Source organism: Mirounga leonina, unplaced genomic scaffold, assembly GCF_011800145.1.
Source record: "Mirounga leonina isolate KUSES-001 unplaced genomic scaffold, KU_Mleo_1.0 Mir_170, whole genome shotgun sequence".
Lineage (NCBI taxonomy): Eukaryota > Metazoa > Chordata > Mammalia > Carnivora > Phocidae > Mirounga > Mirounga leonina.
This window is the reverse complement of record NW_023270433.1, coordinates 31214579-31238551: the sequence shown is the minus strand read 5'-3', so window position 1 is coordinate 31238551 and position 23973 is coordinate 31214579. Positions and strand designations below refer to the sequence as shown.

General features: G+C 45.7%; 1 long non-coding RNA gene across 1 annotated transcript; it reads right to left on the bottom strand.

Moving 5' to 3' along the window:
• Positions 1–6521: 6521 nt before the first annotated feature.
• Positions 6522–22705, bottom strand: LOC118017894. The gene is made up of 3 exons (XR_004681265.1): positions 16257–22705; positions 15961–16097; positions 6522–6661 (listed from the first exon to the last, which is right to left on the bottom strand). It is a non-coding gene; the product is annotated as an uncharacterized LOC118017894 (long non-coding RNA).
• Between the last annotated feature and the right edge of the window lie 1268 nt (positions 22706–23973).

Sequence of the window (23973 nt, the reverse complement as noted above, 5' to 3'; positions counted from 1 at the left end):
CAACATGCCAAACCACAGATTCCGCAGGGCCAATGACATCCCATTGAACTTAGATTCATTTTGTTGGTGCTTCTCATTGTTCTTTTTCTCAGGAGAATTCTGAGCAGGTTTGATTCATGTTTTCAAGCTTCCTCTGTCTTCAGGGTAAATGTGACTGTTGTACATACTTCTGGCAGAATTTCTTTCCTTGATATGTTAGTCCTAATTAAAGTGAGGGAACAGAGGACCCACCTCTCACACAGCCCTGGTAAGATCTTTCTCTATGCCCTAGCGCTCAGTGTCTTTTGGAAGCATTTTTTCAGTTAAAAAAAAATTCTTCCACTCATTTTTCTAGGAAATTCCTAATGGTGTAGTCACTAAAAAGCAAAACTCTTGAGAATCTAATGATCCCAATAATAGAACTGGAGGGCTAGGTAGGACCTTCAAGATCATGTAATCAATTCTCTTCATTTTGTGGATGGGAAAATCAAGGCACAGAGTGGGGTTTGGAGAACACATATGGCAGGGTTTGCCCTGTGCTCCTTCCGTACTCAGATTCTTAGCTTCTTGTCATTACCCACATCGTTTGTTTTTCCCTTTAAAGATCAAAGTATCTTTGAATATAAAATAATACTTTTTTCCAGCATCACAAATAGTTAAATTACATTCTACAGGTTATATTCACTCACTCATTCGATCATTATTGATTCATTCTATAAATAGTTATTGAGCACATACTATGTGGATGCATTTTGCTACTCACTGAGGAAGACCCAAAAATGAATAAGACACAGTCTTTACCCTCAAAGGCTCAAATCTATTATGGGTGATAAGACATGGACACAAATAACTTTAATATAATAGCAATAATAATAATAATAGCCATTGCTTATCCAAAGCTCATTATACTTCAGGCACTGTTCTTAGCCTATCACAAATATTAACTCATTAAATCCTTACAGTGACCTTAGGAGAAAGATATTATTATTATTATCCCCATTTTTATCAATGAGGAAATCGAGGCCCAGGAAGGAAGGAAGAGAACTTGCCTGAGGCCACAGAGCAAGTGGTAGAGCTGCTATTTGAATCCAGACAAGCTGATTCTAAGATGAAAAACAATCACTGCAATTAGAGAGGAACATCTGAGGAAGCATGAAAGCCCCAAGAGGAAAGGTCCTTTCCAGGTGGGGAGAGGCGGAAGGCTTCGTGGAGGGAGGAAGTGGCACTTGAGTGGATTGCCAGATTTAGCAAATCAACATTATGTGCCAACTTGGTGCGGAGGTAGGTGGACACAGGAGGTAACTGCATCAGGGCAATGTGAGGACTTGCAAGAGAAGGACATTCTAGAAGCAGTGGTCCAGGGGTGCCTGGCTGGCTCAGTCAGTTAAGCATCTGCCTTCGGCTCAGGTCATGATCTCGGGGTTCTAGGATGGAGCCCTGCATCGGGCTCCCTGCTCAGGGGGAGTCTGCTTCTCCCTTTCCCTCTGCCCCTCTTCCCCGCTTATGCTCTCCCTCTCTCAAATAAATAAATAAAATCTTAAAAAAAAATTCTCTCTCTCCCTCTTCCTCTGTCCCCTCCCCCGCCAAAGCCACACCTTCTCTCTCTAAAAGAAAAAGGGAAAAAAAAGAAGCAGTGATCCAACTGGTCTCCTTATCCCAAAGACTCTCCCACTCCTTCCAATCCCCTTACCCATTTCATCTGAAAAAAGGGATGATCATGTCACTCTCTACCTAAAACATTTCAGTGATTCCCCAGTGCCCTCAGGATTCGGTTCGGACTCCTTCACCTGAGATTTGCCCCTCCCTCATTTATTCACATCTGCTTGCTCATTCATTCCATTTCTCAACCTTATGGCAGAGGAAATTCCATCACCATAACAACCGACTGCTCAAAAACCTCAGTGGTTTCCCATTGCCAAATGGTACCAGTTCTCCAGACTGGCTCTCAGGGCTGTCCACAGTCCAGACCCTCATATGAATCCACCCACCTCTCCAGAAAGAAACAACCCGCTCTAACTGGGGTTTTCAGAATCCAGGAGCACATCCTGCTCTTGGCCAACCCCATGCCTTGGCCTGTCACATCTCAGAAAATGAGTCATTCTTTGATCAGGCTGTACCCATTCCCTTTGACCCCACCCAACCCAATCTCCCCGCCTCACAACACTTTCAGCCTCTGCTGGCCTCTCTGCTTTTCCACCCCCGGCCTCGTGGTGGATCCCAGCTTTTGCTCCCTGCAGAGCTGCAGCAGGCCCCTTTATTTCCAGAAGGGCGTCTAGAGTGTCATTCCTAGGCCTTTGCTTGCAGAGATGATTATTTTATTTCGGTGTGTTTCTGTTGACAGCAGCGTGAGGCATCACACGTCCAACTCAGTGTGCGATGTGCATCAAACAGGGCTCTTACCAGAGGAGTAAGCAGTGAGACGAGCAAGTGGCTGTCATTTGTCTCAAAATGTCTCCATTCTGAGAATTGCAGACTGCAGATAAGACCTGTCAATCAACAGGCATGAATATTGTTAAAACTGGCAATGACACTTTTCGAACTTTTTTTTAAAGAAGGAAGTCCAAATTCCTTAGCCAGCCTTCTAAAATCAGTTTCCCAAGAGCTCATTAATCAATCAATGAATCGATTAATTCAATAAATATTTATGGACTGTCTACCACATGCCACGCACTTTGATAGGTGCCTCAGTACCGCACAAAAGGACAAAATCCTCACTCCCCTGGAGCTTTGCGTTTTGGTAGGGAAGTAGACAACAAATGCCGAAGCCAGAGGTCAGCAGACTATGGCCCGTAGGTCAGTTCCAGCTTGCCGCTGGTTTTCCGTAAATAAAGTTTTATTGGAACACAGCCATGCTCATTTATTTATGTACTGTCTATGGCTGCTTTTGCACTACAACGGCGGAGCTGAGCAGTTGTGATGGAGACCGTATGGCCTGCAAAGCCTAAAATATTTACCATCTGGCCTTTATAGAAAAGTTTGCCAACCTATGGCCTAGAAAAATAAGTATATAATATGTCAGGTGACAATTCATATCATGAAGGAAAATGAACAGGTGTGAAGATAGGAATGTTAGAAAGGAGTGTCCTCGGATGCACACTCTGGTAATGAGGCCATTGAGGAAAGACCTGAATGAAGGTAGGGAGCAAGCCACAGAAACGGGTAACCAACTGAGGCAAGGGCTCAGAGTGGAAACACGAGTGCAAAGGTCACGCCACGGATGCGTGTTGGGCACACTCCAAACATCAGGACGGCTGTGGGGTTGAAGCCGAGTGAGAAACGGGTGTAGGATCCGAGGGATGGTGAAGGGCCAGATCGCAATGATGGATGTCGGTTTTATTCTGAGAGGTGTGAAGCCATTGTAAGATGGGGGCAGAAAATGGGTTTGAGTTTTGAAGGATCTCTTTGACTGCTGTGTCACAGAAAAGGGGACAGGATTTCAGGTCAAGGGTGGAAGCGGAGAGGCCAGTGAAGAGGCTTCTATAAGCCCAGGTCGGAGATACTGGTGTCTTGGATCAGGTCCATGGCGGTGGGGGAGATGGGGGGGTGGGGAGCATGAGGAGGTCAGGGTAGTCATATTTAGGGTGCAGTTCGAAGGCGAGCCAGTAGTCTTCCCTGATGGATTCGATGCAGGGTAAGAGAGACGCCACAATTTGGGGGCTGAGCAGCCCGCAGAGTGGAAGTTACGAGATGGGAAAGGTCGAGGGAGACCAGGCTGGGGGTAGGGAGTGACTGGCCATCAGGATTTCTGCTTTGAATGCGTTATGTTGAGTGTTTATTAAGGACAACGTGGAACAGGCAGCCCCAGCCACTTTCCACCAGCTCTCTTCCGCTCACCTCCTCGGGGCCCACGGGCCCTGCGCGCTCCTGCCCGCTTCTCGCCTGTGCTCGGGCAGTGCAGGCCTCCACCTCTAGAGCAGGCCACACGCTTTTCCTCCTGATGGTCCTCCCCGGCGGGGCTCCCTGGGACGCCGTCTCCCCACTCCTTTCCCATCGGCTGCATGGCATCCTGCAGCTTGTCACTTCAATGTGACCTCCTGAGAAAAGGTCTTGTCAGCCACCCTACCTCAAGTAGGCCTCCCCTTGTCATGCTCTACCTCAGCCCCCGTGGAATCCCGGTGGACTGCTTGTCCATGTTTTAATTATTTTATTTACCTGTTTGTTCACTTTTCTTGTGACAGGCCCCTGGTCTTTCCCACGCCCTACGAAACAGAAAACCATAGACAATACGTAAATACGCGAGAAGTCTGCCTCTGCCTTGTTCGTCAGGACATCCCCGGGCCTAGCGGAGTCTCTGCCAGGTAACGTTCAACTTTCTCTTTTTCAGCCACGAAACCGTTTCCTCCCGCTGAAATCCTGTGCAGAAGTGCAGGCCACGCATTCATTTCCTCATCGCACAGATTAAAAAACAGGTGTGCCTCCAGTTGGGTCGGCACAGGGGGGCCCGTATTGTGGCCCCTGACCTGAGAACCGTCGTCCTTGTCGCACAGGATACCGCCCACGCTCCAGCTATCAGAGCGTCAGAATGTCCAAGGGGTTGTATTTCCTGGGGGCAGTTAAATGTCAAAAGGAAGAAAAAAAGAAAAGGCGGGAAGTCTGCCTCTGCCTTGTTCGTCACGACATCCCCGGGCCTGCTGGAGCAAGTATCTTCCCAAGCCTCGCAGCTTGAGGCCTCCCAAGTGATATTACCTCCCGACACTCTGGGCCCCCGGACGCTGGCAGGGTCCTGGTGCCGGGCGTGTGGGGGGGGCGGCAGGCGGACAGAGGCTGCCCCTCGACTCTTGTTTCCATAGGCGGGGAAGTGGGATTACCCAACTCTCAGAGATTCTGCCCGGAAGTAACAAGTTCTTTTCACTCACATTTCATTGGTAAAAACAAGTCACTTGTTGAGACCTCAGTGAGATGGGGGCCAGGAAGATGAATCCTCCCGTGTGCCTGGAAGGTGAGGGGGTCAGAGTAGTTCTGACCAACACTGAGGACTCCTCCAGCTACCATGGACGCTGACCATCGTTTTATAGAAGTAATGGCCCATTAGTGCCTGAAATGGAAGAAGGACATCACATCAGAATAAAAACAAAACTGCAGGTTGAGTGAATTAGCCTTATTCCAACCTTGCTCTTTGTCCTTCTCTTTCTCACCTTCACCGTGGACCGGAGGAAAGCAGTCGTAGATTGGTGCTGGTCCCCAGGCCAGCGCTGGTTAATCAGTGGCCTGATCCACTGGAGGAGTTCCCACCTCCTTGCCCTTACCTGCAAACTCATCCACCCCTCGCTCTCTCTGTGTCCCAATCTCTCCATCTTTCAAGGACCAGCTGCAAGCCATCCTGCTGGGGCCATCCCCAAGCAGGCTGTGTCCCTCCAGCATCCCTGTGCCCACACCCCTTGGGGCTCAGAGCCCTTTCTGTCTTGCTTGTACATCGTTTTGAGGGATTCCAATTACAGATGAACGGAGATGCTGTTCCCATCCATACTCGTTCACAGACACAGCGGGCAGGATAAGGGCAAAGGTTCATCACTCAGAGTTTCCTTATGCTGAAGGACCTGGGCCAGACACTAGAGGGAACAGGTGGCCCAGCACTATTTAGAAACCCCAGAACTACAATTTCCCCCCTGAGAAATGTATCCACTGGGAGGCACAGATGAGAGGAGGCAGCAGAGTAAGCCTCAGGTACCTGGGAGTCTGTGGGCTTTGGACCACTGAGACTTCTCTGGGGTTCCTGCACTCTTATCTCCTAATGGAGACTGGGAGAACTGTTTCTCCTTCCCTGGGCACTTTTCTCACGACACGAACTTTGCACCACTTCTGTCTCGTTGGGGGTCCATTTGAAGTTCAACAGGACAGAGGCAGAAAGGAGTACTTGGGCCCTGTTCCAATGCTACCACGGCTCCAGAAAATGAAACCGAACCTACTTGGTCAAAGTAGAGCCCAGATTTGAATAAATCAATGATATAAAGAGTTTTATTAAACAGACCCAATTTGACCGATGCACATTTACCAAAGCTTAAAATAATAATAATAATAATAATAATAATAATAATAATAATAATAATGGACAAAATTGTCCACACTATGTAGTTTGTTTGAAAAGTACTTTCACATGTACTTTCTCACTTGATCCTCATCAAGAGTATGCAGGGGTGGACTAGTATAAAGCTCAGAGAGGTTAGGTGGTTTACCCAAGATCACACAGATAATAGATCACTTCAGAAGTTTTGGGTAGCAAATACTGGAAAACTGGCTTAAACAATTAAAGGGGGATTTATTCCCTAATATAATCAGAAGTCTAGGGTAAAGCAGGCTTCAAGTTTGGTTGACTTAGCAGCTCAAGTCCATCATTAAGGAAGTGTACTCTTTCCACCTCTCTGCCATCCCCGGGCTGGCTTTGTCCTCAGGCTGGTGACAAGACAGCCACAGAGTGCCAGACCTGTCATCCAGACATCACTGTGGCAGGAGAAAAGAGAGACCATCATGTGCTGGGCCTCTCTGGATGGTTGGAAAATTTCATCAGGAGTAAGCCCCCTAGCCCTTGCCCCCCAGTGATGTCTTGCATCTCACAAGTCATTTCTGAACCACTTACTTGGATGGAAAAGGAAGTTATGCTCAGACAACTCGGGCATGGCTTGGGAACAGGAAAGGGTCAACTTCAGTTGAGGCATATGACTGTGTGGGTTGTGTCCACGTTAGTCTGTAAAAGGCAGAATTGGCATTTGAATTTTGCTCTTTCCTCTGTATCACAGATGTGACTTGGCTCTCCCTCTTTTTCTGTTCCAAGGGAGTACCATATTATAAAATAACAACCACATGGTAGGTATCTCTGAAGTAGCAGATTCCCTTAGTATTTTCAAAATAAGAGTTGAAATACATTTTTTAAAGACCATGTTTATTCTTCCTCTACCTCTGCCCCAAGTCAGCAGGCAAGTTGCCCCAAGCCCAGGGCTGGGGGGCAGAGTGGTGCCAGTGGATTCTGGCCAACATGGAACCACTTGCCTATGACAAATAGCAGCTCAAATTCTTGGGAAGATGCCTGAAACTTGGAAGTCAGAGGGAGGATGGCCACATCCTGCTCCAGTCCTGGCCGGCACTGATGAGAACTGGGAGGAGGAAGCAGGGCCATGTGGAAAGATCTACTTCCAGCAGCCCTGAGGAAGTGGTGGAGACCACTCAGGAACATCTTGGTTTCCAACCACATTCAGGCAACGTCTGCTCAGTTTCTGATGGTAGATACTTATTGAACATCTGCTACGATCAGGTGCTTTAGATACCTTCTCTCTTTTGCTACTCACTACATCCCTGTGGGGTGGTGAATATCACCTACCATTCCACAGATGAGGGACCAGAATCTCAGAGAGGTAAAGTAGCCTTCTTGGGGGAGGTCACAGTTAGTATGGTAGGCTGAATAATGGTCCCCCAAAATGTCCACATCCTAATATCCAAAACCTGTGGCTATATTACTTTACATGGCAAAAGGGGCTTTGCAGATGGGGTTAAGTTAAGGATCTTGTGATGGAAAAGTCATCCTGGGTTATCTGGGAGCGCCCAAGGTAACCACAGGGGCGCTTATAAGAGGGAGGCAGGAAAGTCAGAATAGAGAGGGAAAAAAATGTGACAATGGAAGCAGAGGTCAGAATAAGATGAGGAAGGGAACCATGAACTAAAGAATGCAGCTGGCCTCTAGAAACTGGAAAAAGCAAGGAAAGGATTCTCCCTTAGAGCCCCCAGAAGGAAAACAGCCCTGCCAAGACCTTGATTTTAGGATTTCTGACCTCTAGAATCGTCAGATAATAAATCTGTGTCGTGTGAAGCTAGTAAGTTTGTGGTAATATGTTATAGCAGCCACCAGAACCTAATACACTCTATACAGACGTTAAGTATATCGATTTTGAAGCTGGCATGCCCAAGTTCAAAGCCCGACTCTATTACTTAGTAGCTGTGTGACCCTGAGCAAGTCATTCAACCTCTCTTTGCCTGCATTTTCTCATTGGTAAAATGGAGATAGTAATAACATCTGACTCAGAGGGTGGTTGTGAGGCTCACATGAGTTAATATAGGCTCAGCACCTAGAACAATATCTGAAGTATTATAATAAGCGCTCAGGAGATGCCAGCTCTCATGAGCATTCGTGATAGCTCTGCAAGGTGGGTATTTTTATTTTCATTCACATGCTCAGAGAACTCACATAAGTTGTCCAAGACCACATGGCCAAGAAGAGCCAGAGCCCACAGGTCCATCTGGCTTCACATGCCTTTTACCTTTTGCAAGATCTCACAGCTTCCAGGCTCAGCAGTTCGAATGATTGCAACTGTCGTGACAAGTAACTTGGTCTCCAGGTCCCTTACCTGCCTTCTCTCACCTGCTCTGCTCAGCCTCTCTCCTTTCTGCAGTCAGCCATCAGCTCAGAGTGAAAGCGGCTAACCAACACTAGCATTTGCTTTACATGTTCTAAGGGCCATCTCATATTATTCTTGTAACAAACCCAGGGGCGGGTGGTTAGGCTGGGCAGGGAGCATCATCCCCATTTCAGGGATGAAGATACTGAGGTTCAGAGAGGCTGGAGGCCTTGCCCAAGGTCAGTGTGCCCCTGAGAGGCAGAGAAAAGGGAAGAGGTGGTCTCCTGGCTCCTGGTTCTGAGCCTTTCCAGCTGCCTGTCAAATCCTCCTAAAGGCTCCTGCTAATTCCCTGCTGTCCAAATCAGAGCCAGTGAGAACTGCCATCAGTTTACCACTCATCTAAGAGAATGTGATATAAATCCTGCGTAGGTGGTCTGTAGCATGTGCACATTTTCTTTCCCTTAATATTGCTTTAATTGAATATCACTTGGGTAAAATGCTTTGATTAGCAAATGTTTTTGCTTTGCGGATTTAACAAAGTTAGACTTTTCCAGTGACTGGAAAATACTGACTGCTGTGATTGTTTTGATTTTCATGGTGAACCCATTAGAAATCCAGGGTCCCTTGTCAGAGTTCATCGTCCTAGGCTGAACCCAGCAGGAGGATCCTGCGTCACTGACATTCCTGGTGACAGAGAACAAATTCCTTCCCCTCTCGGGGGCCCCAGCAATGTGCTCTGGGAAATGAGGGGGTTGGACCAGATAATCCCTAAGGGTCTTTGTAGCTAGAGGTTTTGACGACCAAACCCCAGGCTGAGGTTCCTAGAAGCACAGGAATTCTCTTGCAGCTTGCATGCGAGGGCTCTGTCTTGGGTCCTAGTGCACACGGAGGCTTGGCTGCAGTCCAGGGTTGCAAGTGGAGCAGAGCCCTGTGCACCGCATTCCTCCCACCCCTGCCACCCCCATGCAGCCTGGAGACCTGTGTTTGTTCTCTGCCCTCACCGGGAGGCTGCCCTGCCCCAGCCGCAGCTCTCCCAGCCCCCAGCATCGCTACGGATTCCTTGGCAATGGGGAGACTAGATGGGAGTGCCAGGACTGTTTCCTGGGTCCCCTGCTCTGCCTGTTTCGGGATTCTCAACAGAGGGGCTGCCATGCGTGGTTGAGGGGGAGCGGCGGCTCCGTGGTCAATTGGCCCGATAATGAATCCATCCCCTGCTTTTTTTTTTTTTTTAATTTATAAAGATGACCTTTTCCTTACTTTTAAAATGGGGCACTTTCAACTTATTTTGTATTTCCGATGATCTTCACTCAGTGGCACCATTCTTTGAAGCGTGAGGCTGTTTTCTGTTCCTGAGGGTGTCCTAGAACCCACACATTCCCAGGCCTCAGCAAGCGGGGGATGCAAATGAAGTTCAATGACATTAATGCTGAAGTCTTGCCACCACGGGCCCTGACCGGGATGACCAGGGGACGTCAGCAGCCCCCTCCCCCAGCTGGTCCCCGGGGCCACCTCATGGGGGCCCCACAGCATGTGTATTTGGTGCTCTTCAACTCAAATCCTCGCTCACGCAGCCTTGCTGCTCAGGGCACTACAGCGGCCCTAAAGCCATACTCTGCCTCTGGTTCGGAGACAGGAGGCTAGTGGCCTCCTCCCAGCTCTGGGCCAGGCTCCACGTGTGCAGAGCCTTTCAGTCTTTTGTGCACGCGATCCTTCATCATCTAGCCTGCACCCTGCCCCTGGGATCCATCCCTTAGGTCCTATCCTGGGGTTTCTCTTCTTTCCATACTCCCTCCCAAACTATACTCCCTCCCTGGCGACCAAAAATACATGTCCCCATGCCAACAGAATCGGGAAAATGAATGGCAAAAAGAATCAAGAGCCCACCAGTTCCACAAACCCCTGTCTTCAAACCTCAGTTTGGCTTATATACTTAATTTTTCTAAAAAATATTTTACATCTTGATTGATACAGGAAGAATCCTAAGAGTAATTCATTACAAAAACAAATCTTACAATGTAAAAAAAAAAAAGATAGCAAAAAGGATAATCTGAATAATTTGTTCAGGATATCTGAACAAATTAAAAAACACCTAACTGGGCTGAATTTTAGGCAAATGGTCATTACATAAATCGGTCAACAGAAGGAGTAGCTTTAGATGCAGTTGTTTCAGCCAGTGGGGACTGTTAAAGAAGAGAGTTTGCCTCCAGTGGAATGTAGATTTTTGGCACTGAGCCCAGTACCTGGGACATAATAGGAACTCAGTAAATGCTCCCCGAATCAGGAAATGCATGCATGAATGAGGTAAGCTTGATTATTTCTAATTCAGCTTTGATGATACTCAAGTAGAACCTGGGCATGACATCTCCCATTTCTTTTAGGGATATCACAGTGTTCTCAGGACATTAGCAAAATTCACCTTCATTTGGGAAATGAACCAGTGCCAGGCAGCTTTTGGGGAAGATAGGCCAGGAAGTCCACAGGGCAGGAAGGTGCAGAAGCTCAAAGGCCTTGTCAGTCCCAGGTCTGGCTTTCTCTCCCAAGAGAAAGCAGAGCCTGCCAAAGGCAGGATTCTAATGGCCCCACCTGGGTTACGAGGGAGGCCCACCAGAAAGGTAGACTGCCAACCTTGATTTTGTCGAATCTTTCCACAGCTCAGCTCCAGGAGAAAGGAAGGATGGATTTCTGAGTTACCAAGAAGTTTCTCCAGAAGCATAAATGGTGGTTGAAGTGGTCCCAGCGGGACTAAGATATACTAAGTTTGTTCAGTTATTCATGAAAATCTATTGAACCCCTATTATGACTCTGGGGGAATAATGGAACAGAAGACAAAATCCCTTCCTTCAGGAACGCACACCTTTCAGACAGATTAGCAGAAAATTGGAATTTATTGTGGTTATTAGAAGTACTAGGTGCTTTGAGGCTAAAAGCACCTAAACTAGCCTTGTGGTGTGAGGAAGGCCCTGAGGTCTGAGCTGAGTTCTGGAGAACGAGGAAGCATAAGTCTGAAGAATGGGCAAGTGGGGGATAGGAACACAGAAGAAAACTTCAGGACGAGGGGATTGCAGGTGAATCGGATGGAGGGGAGAGGGAAGGGTTGGGAATTCAGGTCTCAGTTTCCTCAGCTGTGGTGGGCTCCTGGGAAAGGGGGAGGGGTAGGTACCACTCGGGATCTTACTGCCACAGGGGGCATGTCCAGCGGCCACCTTGGCCTAGACAAAACTCAGCTGTAGCAAGAGGCAAGTCGAACCTGGGGTTGCTATGGAGCCCAGGGGCGGCCCACCTGGAAAGTCCTCATCAGAATCCCTGGAAAACCACAGAACTTCTTCTGTCAGTGTAAAGTGTCGACCTGGTCCTGGAAGGTGGGGCAGAAAAGTGAGGAAGTACTAAGTGTTGGCTGCAAAGTAAAGACAGCATCCTAACTCAAAGAGGCCCCGGAGAAGAGAGAAGAGGAAGTGGGTAGGCCTCAGGGAGACTGTGAAAGGCAGCAGGAAGCTCGGGGAGCCTTTTCAGGGTGCTGCGGCTAGACCCACTATGAAGAGGAACCTGGGAAGGATGCCCCACCTATCTAGAACATGAGCCCAGTAGTAGCCAAAAGCCTAGAAAATAGGGCAGTAAACCACCCAGGTAAGTCAACCAGCAGGGTGTAATTCCTCCCTGAGGAATGAAGTGTTAGAACCTCATCACCAACAGGGATGATGGGCTGATGGGTACCATAGGGATGTGCCTGAAAACTTGGGATCCTTGGGCTCTCACTTCGGAACTCACAAGTGCAAAAGAAAAGGGATTCTTGGCTGAGTCAGACCTCATATTCGGATAATACAAGAAGAGTCTACACCAGCACTTCATGGCGGTCACTGCATAGATAGCTCGCCCCAACCCTGGGAGGCCAGCGGAGGGAAGGGTACTATCCCCACGTGATGGATAAGAACAGTGACATTCCAAGGGGCCACCCAGCTATGGGAGGGAGAACAGGGCCCAAACTACTACGGCTTGTCTGTCTCAATCCTTGCCTCTCCTGTACATTGTTACCTATGAGCTGCCATGCTCCAGATTCCAAAGCTTGCAAAAGTTTAGAAACTATTTGTTTCAAGTAGGATCCCATGGGACGGCAGTCACTACACATCCCTCCGTGAAAAAGGCATGTGACAAAACAGAATTTCAGTATGATTATACATTTGTAAAAGAAAAGTATGTTGACACACATCCTTTATGTGACCATTGGATGACGTCTGGATGAACAAACAGCAAAATTCTGGCAGCAGTTGTCTCTGGATGATAGAATTTCTAGGAAATTTTAAAGAGTTCTTGCTTATCAGCATTTTCTCATTTTCCTACAATCAATATAAATTACTTCTTTAAAGCTTGCCAGTCAAGGGTCGGGGACAGGGGGAGATTTCATAGCTAACGGTGACAGGTTCCCTAAAGCAACACTATCCATTTCTAAAATGGAAATTTTGTCCAGAAACTGGAGAGGAAGCCCAAGGAGGAGTGGATCAAAGAGTCTACACAGGGTGTCTCTGAGAACTCAGCCTTTAGAGGGGCCAGCCCAGACAGAGAAGGGCCAGCTGCCCAGGGATGAAGAAGGCCCTCTGCTGCCATAGTCAGCCGCACAGTGTCCCCCCCGCCTGAGGCAGCTCTGGCTGCCACCTTTTCCCACTGGCACTTTCCTACTGGACTGTTGTTATTCACGTGCATTCCCACATTCCCCAGGGCTTGTAGCAGGACCATGAGACCTAGGCTTTAAAGCCAGATACCTGGGTTTAAATCTAAGCCCTGTCTACTCCTAATGAGTTCTGCGACCCTGGAAACATTACTTAAATCCTCTTGATCTCAATTTACCCCTCTGTAAAAGGGGGATATACTAATACCTACATTATAGGGCTATGAAGAAAAATGGGATAATGCATCTATATCCTTAGCAAGGTATCTGATTGATATTGAATAAACAGTGGGTGGTATTATTTTCATTAATAATAACAACAGTAATAGCAGTAGTAAGCTCAGAATCCCTGTGCCCAGTGTGGGTCTGGTAGGCATGCCATGAATGCTTACTGAATAGAGAGGTGGGTCCTGAGGCTTCTCACATGCTTCCTCTCCCCCTTCCCACCGGCATAGGTCAGCAAAGCACCACACGCTCTCTCCCTAGTCCTCTCGGAGAGCAGACAGAAGCAGACTAGCCTTTGGGCATTCCTCCATCTCTGGGCCTCAGCCTGACACATTCTCCTTGATCCCAAGCCAAAACTCCTTGAAACTCAGCCTCTGGTATTCACAAGGTTGAAGTGATTCACAAACGAGTGCTTCAAAGCCCACCTCTGACCCCTGGGAGCTGGTATCTGCCTGGGGAGAGATGAAGGGGACAGCTACTTCTACCAGGTGGAAGCCGGCAGAGAAAGCCTTATCGGCCGGGCAAACTCTCGGCCAAATTCTTCATGGTTCTGAACCAAGTCGGCTGCAGTAGTGTCGAGACCAAGGAGGAAGGTCCAGGGTCCCCTGGGGGGTTGGCATTGTGCAGAGCAAAGGGCACAGGCTCTGAAATCAGGAAGACCTGAGTTCAAATCCTGTCTCTGCTTTCTCTCCAGCCATTCAACTGTGAGCCAAGTGTGAAGCTTTCTGAGCCTCAGTTTCCCACCTCTCTATGAGAACTAAATGAAATCCAGAAGTAAATGTCTGGCTGACTTGCAATAGCTCCTCAAGGGACATTACTTTCCTTCCCTTGGTCACCGTCTCCCTCAAGCCCCCAACCTTACAGAGGGGAAGGAGGTGGTATTCGAGCTTGATCTGGAAAAAATGGATACAGTTTGGAAGTATAGAGATGGGGGAAGGAGGGTCGACACAGAAAGAACATAATGGACAAAGGCCTGGAAGCAACAATACATGCTATGGTGGGGGTAAAATCCATCAGCTATGTTTGGGCCCTATCTGGTCAGGTGATTGAGGCAGACCTTTGCTTTTCTTTTTCCTTTCTTTTCCCCCCTTTTTCCTTTTCTCCCTGTTTGCTTCTTCATTTCTTAACTGTCTGCGAGAGGTTAAAGCAATCTGAATTAAGTTTGTTAAATTGACTTTTATTATTGAATTATAATCATTTGTGCAATTATGAAACCAGGTGTTCCTGATTGAGATCAATTATTCCTTCACCTGATCACTATAGAGCTAATAAGGACTTAGAATTGCTGTTCAAGTATACTTCCAGCCGGGTTGAAGCCTTCTGGAAAGGCATTTATTAAGCCAAAGAGTGGTGGAAAAAAATCCAGGGGAGAACAAGGACAGATATTAAAATCCTTTAGGGAAAGGCCTAGAAAGGCTGATTTGATCATTAAGTAGCCTTGATGGGTGCCTGGCTGTTGACAAGGAATCTTTGAGGTGTTCCTACAGGAACTTTGATGGGGGTAGGGTAGAGTAGGGTGAGGTAGGCATGGGGTGGGAATGAAGAGAGGACACAGACACTCCGTTTAAGCCACAGGTTGAGACCCATCTTCCTCTGCTGAGGTGGAGTTGCTCTCTCTCCCTCCAGAGGCTTCTCAATCCTGACTCTAGGAAACCTGCAAAGGCTCCATGGTGGTAAGGAGTGTGTTAAGTGGACATGCAGTTTCTGTTCTGGGAGATGCAGGTTTGGGATGCTTAGAGTTCTAGGTTCCTTCACATCTGATCCCTAAAGACCTCTGTCAGGAGGACAGAGCGGTAGTTTATTAATTCCATTTTATAAGTGGGGTTCCTGAGGCTTGGCCAACAGACATGCCTACAGTCACAGGATTTGTGACCAAGACAGGGCTTAGACCAAGCCCTTCAGATGCCAAGACTGCCAAATGGTCTTTCCCTTACAACCTTTATTGCCTCATGTCCCATTCCATAGGCAAGTAGGGTGAGTTGATCATTTCTTCAGTGATGTACAAGCCTAGATAAATGTTAAAATCACTTGGGGAGATTAAGAAAATACCTGTTTTGGGGCCGTCCTCTAGATCTGTTAAGTGAGAGTCTGTGGTACTGGGCTACAGTACCATTATGTTTTAAAAGTCCCTGAGGTAATTCTAATATGAATCAGGGCTATGAACCACAGATCTAATGGGTAGCTAGTTAGCTAAATGGAGCCTGGCCTGGCCTGAGGGAGTTCTGCAGCTGTATAGGGCCCTTTGGGTTGCAAAGGACAGACACCCTAATGCAGCTAACTTGGCTTGGTTATTTGCAGGGGGATTCATTAGAAGCCTTATGTAATCAAGAGGTATGTAGGGGATATAATAGGATCCCAAAGACAAATCGTATGTGGGAGTAGAGAGTCACCTGATCTCACCTGACCCATCTCCACATCCTTCATGCCATGATCTCTCTGTAAGGCCATTTTATTCCCTCCCTCCTCAGACTGTTTGTGCCACAGTCTAAGGGACCTGGTCACTGATGCCTCTACACATCTCCACTGTTGGAGATCTGAGACTTCTTTCTTCATCCCATTCTTGGGCAGGTGCCCACTCCAGGCCAGTCACTTTGGTCACATGGTTGTGCCACTAAGATTCTGGCAACTTTCTTTCAAACCACATGGCTAGAGTGAGGCAGGGGTTATTTTCCATAAGAAGGAGGGGGTAGTGTTCTATAAAGACATACAACAGAGGTTTCCTAGCCATCATCTGTGACCTTCACGTAGGAGTCCTGCAGGAGGAGCACTCACTTGCAAAGAAATCCTCCAGTAGTTGCTCAGAAAGTCCTGCTGGTCTGGAATCTGACATCACCAAGGAATAAAAATCGGCAGCTTTGAAAGCAGGACAATCTGGATCTAATCATTCCATGAACGCTGAGCAGCAGGACCTGCAAGGTAGAAGAGATAGGTACTGAGGCCGTGTAGACACCACTCCTGCCCCCCAGTCTGCCAAAGACTCACAGCCTTGGATTTGGACAGGACTCTAGGTTAGTTAAGAATCTTTGGGTTGCAAGTGATAGAAACCCAACTCAAACTGATTTACCCACCTGAGGAAAGGAATCTCTTGGCTCACATGGCTGAAAAACTCAAGGTATTTGCTTTCATGGGTGGCTGGATTCAGAACCCAGACAGTGTCCTGAAGACAGTCTCACCCTCTCCCTCTCTCAGCTCTGCTTTCCTGTCTGGGTTCTCCTCAGGCAGTTTCTCTCCTCACAGAGGCAAGATGGCCATCAGCTTCTCAGTTACCCTGTGGAAAGACCAGCATCTTTTTTCCCCAATAGAATAAACAAAAACTGCAGGATTGAGTATTATTAGAATAATGTAGGTCCCAGACCTGAACCTATATCTGTGGTCAGAGGATGAACTCACACACACTGAGGGCAGGGAAGGTGGGGGTGGGAATGAGTGACAGGCAGAACAGGACAACAGATATCCTTTAAAGACTCCAGGGCTCATCCAGTCTGACAGGCTCCAACCCCCCTGCCCAAATACGATATTCTGTGAAACCTCCCCTGACCAACAGCCTGACCATGGTTAACACTCCTCCTTGTCCATCTCTCATTTGGTACACAGGAAATACTTAAACACCACTCTGGTTGGGAACCTGCTAAGAGACTGGGTATGAATCAGTTATCTTGGCACCCTAGCACTGGGCTGTGGCAGAGAAATCAGTAAGTTCTGTTGAATCACAGGACTCCTAGGAGCCATCAAGTTGGGTAGAAAATGGGCCTGGGAGGAGGAGAGGCAGAATTCTGAAGCTGGGCTCAGTTCTGAAGCTGACCCCAGAACAGATCTGCTCCTGATTCACTGTGCCCCTCAGACAAACCCCCTTCTCAAATCTATACTTTGTCCACATGACCCTGCCTACCTACCTATTAGGATGACTCAGATGTTTGTGTTAGAACAAGTGGGAGCAACTTGTAATTGTCAAGTAGTATCATTATGCTTCTTGCCTGTAGAAAAACCAAGGTCCTATTTCAGAAAATATGACATTATGAAAAACAGTTCAAAGGTGGAAAAAGCATGCAATGATACGACTGCCAAACAGAAAAAGAAAAGTCTAGAGAAGAATGATTTTAATATGAAATATGTGCTTTGAAGAAAATTACAGAATAGGGGATATAGGAGAGCAGAAGCAGAAGCCAGAAGTCAGTGGAGCAAAACCAGAGAGCGCGGCCATGCTGGAAGGGAATCCGGGGCATAAGTGAGCATACCCTGGATGTCATCTTTCCGGGCCTGGCCACAGAGGGAGGCTGCTTTTGAAGGCCCTGGCCCTTCTCAGGCCTTCTACTCCCTTTCCAGTCTTCAAAATGAGGGCCAAGGAGGCAGGGGAGCCTTGCAGGCAACCAGATTACAAGCAGATCCAATCCTGTCTGCGGACACCATAGCTGCTCCCTTCCCTGATAAAAAATGGGAGACTGTCTGGCTTTCCTCACTGTCATCCTGGGCTGTAACTAACCCATTTAAATCACCACTGGACAGGGAGAAGCTCACAGCCTGCTTTGCAGCTCTTCTTCCATCCAAGCCATTAGTATGTTTAATAGCTCTGGCCCCATGCTGATTTCTGACATGTGGTAATTAATTCCTTTCCACTCAGAGATACAGCCATTCACAGGTCTCAATTCAAAAATGTCTTTGCTCTGTTCCTTTTGAAAAACACTCAAAATGTTGAGTTGGAAAACCATTTGGCCTTTTGTGAGAAGTCACTGATCTCTATCCCATCCTTATATGAAAATAAATTCTAAATGTATTAATGATTTACATGTAAAATACGAAAATACAAAAATACTCTAAGGTGAATCTATAATCTTAGAGTGGGAAAGGTCTTTCTAAGCATGCAACTAGAGGCAGAAACCGTAAAGATCAAGGTTCATGAGTTTTTTCACATCAAAATAAACCTCTGTGTAGCCTAAATTAACAAAGTACAGTTGAATTAAATGAAAAGAAAATGACAAATTTGGGGAAACCATTTGCAGTGTACAATGATGCTACCTATAAGGAGGATAATGATGCTGCTAATATTTATTTCTATGTGCCAGTGTGTTAAAATATACAGAATCCTAAAAGTTTAATTCACAAAAGAATCAAATAGTAAAGAAACATAAGAGAAAATATTCTTATTTATAATCAGATTAAAACAGCAATAATAGGCTACTTATGACATTAACCAGATGATAAAAACAATAATCCCCAAATGCTAGGGTTCAGGGAAATGTTCATTTTCACACATTGTTGTTTGGAGTCTAAATTAGTACAAACTTTCTGGAAGGGAAATTTATCAAAATCAGAAGCATGAATCCATTTCTAGATTAAGGAATCTGTTTTGGAGAAATAATTAAGAATATGCACAAAGATGTAGCTACAAGATGCTATTTTAATAGTAAAGATTGGAATGCCCAACAATGAAAGGTTTGTTAAATAAGTTATCATACATCCATACTTTGCAAACATTAAAAATTATGTTGTAGGGTATATATTTACTAAAATGGAAAAAAGTTTCACTGTATATTGTTAGTAAATAAAAAAGGTTATAAAACCATAAGCTCAGCATGCAAAATCTCATTTTTTTGCAAAAAAACCTTCATATAAAAAAGTTTGAGGAAATATACTAAATATTAACAGTGGTAAAGTTATCTCTGTGTAGTAAAATTCAAGAGTATTTCAATTTGCTTCTTTTGTTTAGAGGTCTTTTCTAATTTTCCTATAATGAATGCACATTGTTATAAAATAGGAATAACAAAAATGCTTATTCTGCACAAGTAGTGTGAGGATTAAGTAGTATAACGAAAAATGGTTTAGGTGAATGATAACTATGATTTCCAAAGAGAGAGCCCTAAGAAGATGATCAGAGAATTTGGGGAGGATGAACCAAAGGAAAAGTGGAACTTGAATATGCTCATGACATGCACAGAAATTAGGGTGCAGGGGTTCTGAAGGGTGAGAGCAGACAGAAAATATGGACACAAACCTCCCATTTGGAGAGTTTGATGGAGTACAACAAGGGGAAGGGATAAACAGAACCAAGAAGGCTGGAGCGTCCAAAGAAGGACCGTAGTGTTTTCTCTTTACAATCTGAAGATTACGAAGTTCTGAGAATGTTTGAAAGTGGAGTGGTCTTGTGCAGACTCATGCAGAAATGTGCAAATAGTGTCTGGATCATAGTTCACAAACTTCTCCTGGATCCATGGCACCTGATCCATGTGTCTCCCAGAGAGCCTCCTTCTGTTTCATCTGGGGTTTCTGTGGATGATCCTTAACTGTCTGCAAATATTATGCAGTTGTGATGTTATTTACTCCAATGAATGATCTAGCAACCTCCCACAGGATTCTCAAGCCTACACGAGGAGAAATCAAGCTAGGATTCCATGGGCCCTAGCCAGTTAGAGGGTATCCCATCCTTAGGAAAACATCCTATGGCATCTATACTAGAAGGAAATGAGGATGACCAGGCTAATCCTTAGACAGTAATGGCCTCCCCTTTTCAATGATCTTGATAACCAGTTGTCTAGCCTTTCCCACACACCTTCAATATCTGGTCATCTATACTACCCTATGCCAGTCATCCACAAATGGATGAGCTCCAGGAAACATGCCAAACACTTATGTCTAGAAGTGCTATAGTTCTTTTTCAAATATGCTACAAACTTTTTATAGTTTCCTATTCACTGAAGACATCTTCAAGTTTTTTAAAAAAATTTTATGATCCCTTTTACATGTAGCTGTTGTGAATATAAATTATTGTTTTGTAGACTGCATCTGATAATTCCACCATGTGAAGTCTCTGTAGTTCTGTTTCTATTACCTGTTGTTTCTGCTGGTTCTCTCTTATTCAGCCTAATTTTCTTTTGTGACGTATTATCTTTGACTATTTACTGGATGCTGTGTTAGAAAAACTATTTTCAGGAATAATTTGAGGTCTATGACGAAAGTACATTTCCTCTGAGAGGATTTGGGTTGGCTTCTACCAAGGATCTTGTTAAAGTATAGATTCTGATACAGTTGGTCTTGGATGAGGCCCAAGAATTTGCATTTCTAATAAGCTCCCCGGTACTGCTGATGTTGTGACCCCATGGATCACATTTTGAGTAGAAAGAGACTAACGAGGGACCCAGAGGATTGGAGCCAGGCTGTAATTCTATGGGAGCTATGTCACTTGTTCAGTCTCATCCTGGCAGTGAAGCCTTTGGGTCCCAGCTTGTGGTGGGAAGGGTCTCCTAGGAGATGCCTTACTGTATGTGGCCTGAGCTTTGACTTTTGTCCCTCTCACCTCTTAGACTGCCAGAACAAAGCTTTAATTTTGAGGGATCAGCAAGTGTGTTTAGATCAAAAGCAGTTTCTCTGCTTGCTTATCTCACGAGGTTTTCATTTCCCCTTTATTTTTAATCCAGTAATTCCTTATTTTCTTGTCATCTCTTTGGTGCTTCTAAAATTTTTTTAATCTATATTTTTAGTAGCTTTCAGTGGGAGGATTTGTTAAATAACCTACTCGGCTGTTCCTAGAAACAAGAAGGTCTATGCCAAGCACTCATGAACTCTTTAATACTCTCAAAATAATAATACCCCAGATCCTCCTAGCATTATGTCTTTCATCAAGTCTTTGTATGTGTCTATGATTATTTGTTTAGAATAAATTTATAAAGTTCTCTCCTTTCATTTGTACTTGTCCTTCCTTTAAGGCTCCACTGGGTCTCCCCACTCAGCCGGCCTTCCCTTGCTGCTTTGGCTTACCTGAGTACTCCTCTTTGGACAGCCCTCTTGCCAGTGCGTCCCATGATTTCAGAGTGGGGCAGCTAAAAGGAAACATAATGATCCCTTCCTCATTCCACACCTGGAGATTAAAGCCCAGAGAAGGGAAACAACTTGCTGAAGGTCCCACAAAGAATTATGGCTGCACTTGAGACTGGGACCCAAATCTTCGTCACCCAGCCTGGCAGTGTCCCACAATCATATGCGAGTCCTTCGTTATGTTGAGCCAAGCTTGCCTCTCAGCAACTTCCATGTAGTAATTAATCAAGAAATGGCAAGATGTGTGTCTTCTAAATCTGGGAAAAACACCAAAAGAACTTGGTACATTTTTATGTAATTTATATCTGCCCAGTTCTGAGGAGAAAGGTCTCCATCCCCAAGCAGCTGACACGGAAGAAAGAAGTCAATAGACACTACTGGAGAAAGTAACCGTTCACAGGGTTTGATTTTAAACTGTTCCCTTTTATTTAATTTCTATCTGTGAGATCTCTGGAATCTAAGGAGCCCTGAAACACCACAGAATACACCCACTGTCCTCTTGGAAGGATTCCAGTAAAAACAGCTTCTAATTAAATAAACGAGCTCTGCCATGTTCGCTTCAGATAGCAGAATAAGGCTTCCAATGACAAGCTCATTTGACTGCAGTCAGTTTATTACTTGTTAAATAATCATTGACTTGCTGTTCCTATCCATCTTATAACCTTTTTGTAACTGAACACAGAAGAACGTAATATAAACAAACAAACAATAAACAAACTAATTATAACAAGAAAAAATGGCAATGCTTAGGGAAACTTGAATGTCTATAATGAAATCCATTAACAAAGGAAGCAAAATGACTAATTCAGGAACTAGGTAGTAACTCATTCAATCTAATTTCTTAAACTCCTGAACTCCCGGCCCCCAAATACTTCCCTGACCATATGTCTTCCTGAGTACCACCCCCCACACAAACACACACACACAGATACAAACACAGATACACACACAGACACACATGGATACAAACACAGGCACAGATACACACACAGACACACACACGGATACACACAGATAAACACACGCACCCGCATACACCCAATGCCCTAGGTGCCATTGTCTTCTCAGTGACCTTCAAACGTGGGAAACCTTCAAATGCCCCTGTGCCTCACTTAAGAGTGTGCAACGCTCTGGACTGTAACCCCACGTGCTGTTTTCCCACCCATCAAAGTCCTTCTAAACCTTCAGGACCTAATAACAACTTCCCTGAAGATTCCTCAGGGATGAGCATCCTAACCTGATCTGTGGGAATCACTCTTCAGAGAGGCATGGAGATCCAACCTCTCTGGAAGGGACTCTGGCTCCTGGAGTGTGACCAGAGAGTCACATGAGCCCTCCCCTCATACTTACACTTTTTGCTAGTATAAGTATATTGCATGGGACATACTTATTCTAAGAAATTATTTATTGTTTATCTGAAATTCAGATTTAACTGAGTGTCCTGTATTTTATTTGGCAACCCTGCCCAGGTGGCATGGCAAGCCTATGACAGTAGTTCGTGTTGTAGGACATTTGCAGGCTCTGCTTACTGCCCAGGGCATAACCAGAGCTAAGTGCAACTGGCAGGATGATGGCTCACGCCCTACACTGATGTCTGCTATTAAATAAAGCACTTAAGTATGCGCTATCCATAAACTCGAGTCTCTTCAAACATGTGTGTGTATGACTTTTCAAACTCATGTAAAAATGACCAAAATAGGGGTGCCTGCGTGGCTTGGTGGGTTGAGTGACTGACTCTTGGTTTCTGCTCTGGTCATGGTCTCAGAGTCCTGGGATCAAACCTTGTGTCGGGCTCCGTGCTCAGAGGGGAATCTGCTTGTGTATTCTCTCTCTCCCTCTCCCTCTGCCCCTCACCCAGCTCGCTCTCTCTCACTCTCAAATAAATAAATAAGTAAATCTTTAAAAAATAACCAAAATAATAATAGTAATAGTAATAAAGATAATTATATTCCCAGGCACTCTTCCAAGTGTTTTACAAATACTAACACTTAACCCTCCTAACAATCTAATGAGGTAGGTGCCATCATTTTGGTATTATACAACTGAAGAAACTAGGGCAAAGGGCATTTAGTAATTTGCCAAGGTGACAGTAGGTGGCTGTGGTTGGTAAGTGGCCAAGCTGGGATTGCATCCCAAAAGCCTGGCTCCAAAGTCTGCCTTCTCAACCATTCCTCTCTACTGCGTGTTTAGTGGCCATTGCTCATACATTACTCACAGCCCCTCACAACTGATTACAACGTACCAGTGTGCTATGACCTTACACTTGTCAACAATGGCCTACAGAGTTAATTCCAGATTTATTACCTGGGAGTCATGACCTCTCATAAGCTGATGCAGATTACCTTTACAGACCCAACTCCTGATGTCTCCCTTCTCTGTGTGTTCCAGTCAACCTCCCCATGGGAGCAGAAGCCATGTCGATCTGACTCTAGTGTCTTGCAAGGGTCTCTGGAAGAGACGAGTAGACGCTCTAAAAGTGTGCCTTTCATGCCTCCTTTTTTGGCACACACTCTTGGTGACACATTTCAATGACTTCCTTTTCTCTACCATTCTTTCTTCTCCTTCCCATTCTTCAAGCTCTAACTCAAATGTCACCTCCTCTGGGAAAGTTCCCCTGATTTTTCCTGGCCATGTTAGTCCTCCCCACTTCTTCTGTGTTCCCTCCGTACCTGGGTGATGGCTCAAACCCTGATGTCTGGATTCCCTAATCAGATATTTTTCTGCTCTGTCAACTCCAACTCAATGATACGCTTCCCTGGGACAGAGGTTCCCCACTTCGATTGCAGCTCAGAATCAGCCAGGAAGCTTTGTAATATACAAATATCTAGTGTCCTGCTCCCCAAAATTCTGATTTGGCAGGTTGAATGTGGGACTCCGATGTCAATATTTTTAAAAAAATTGTAACCCACAGTGATGAGCCATGTTCAGAGCCATGGTTCTGAGTAGCAGGTGATACTCTAGATCAGCTTGCTGCAGCCC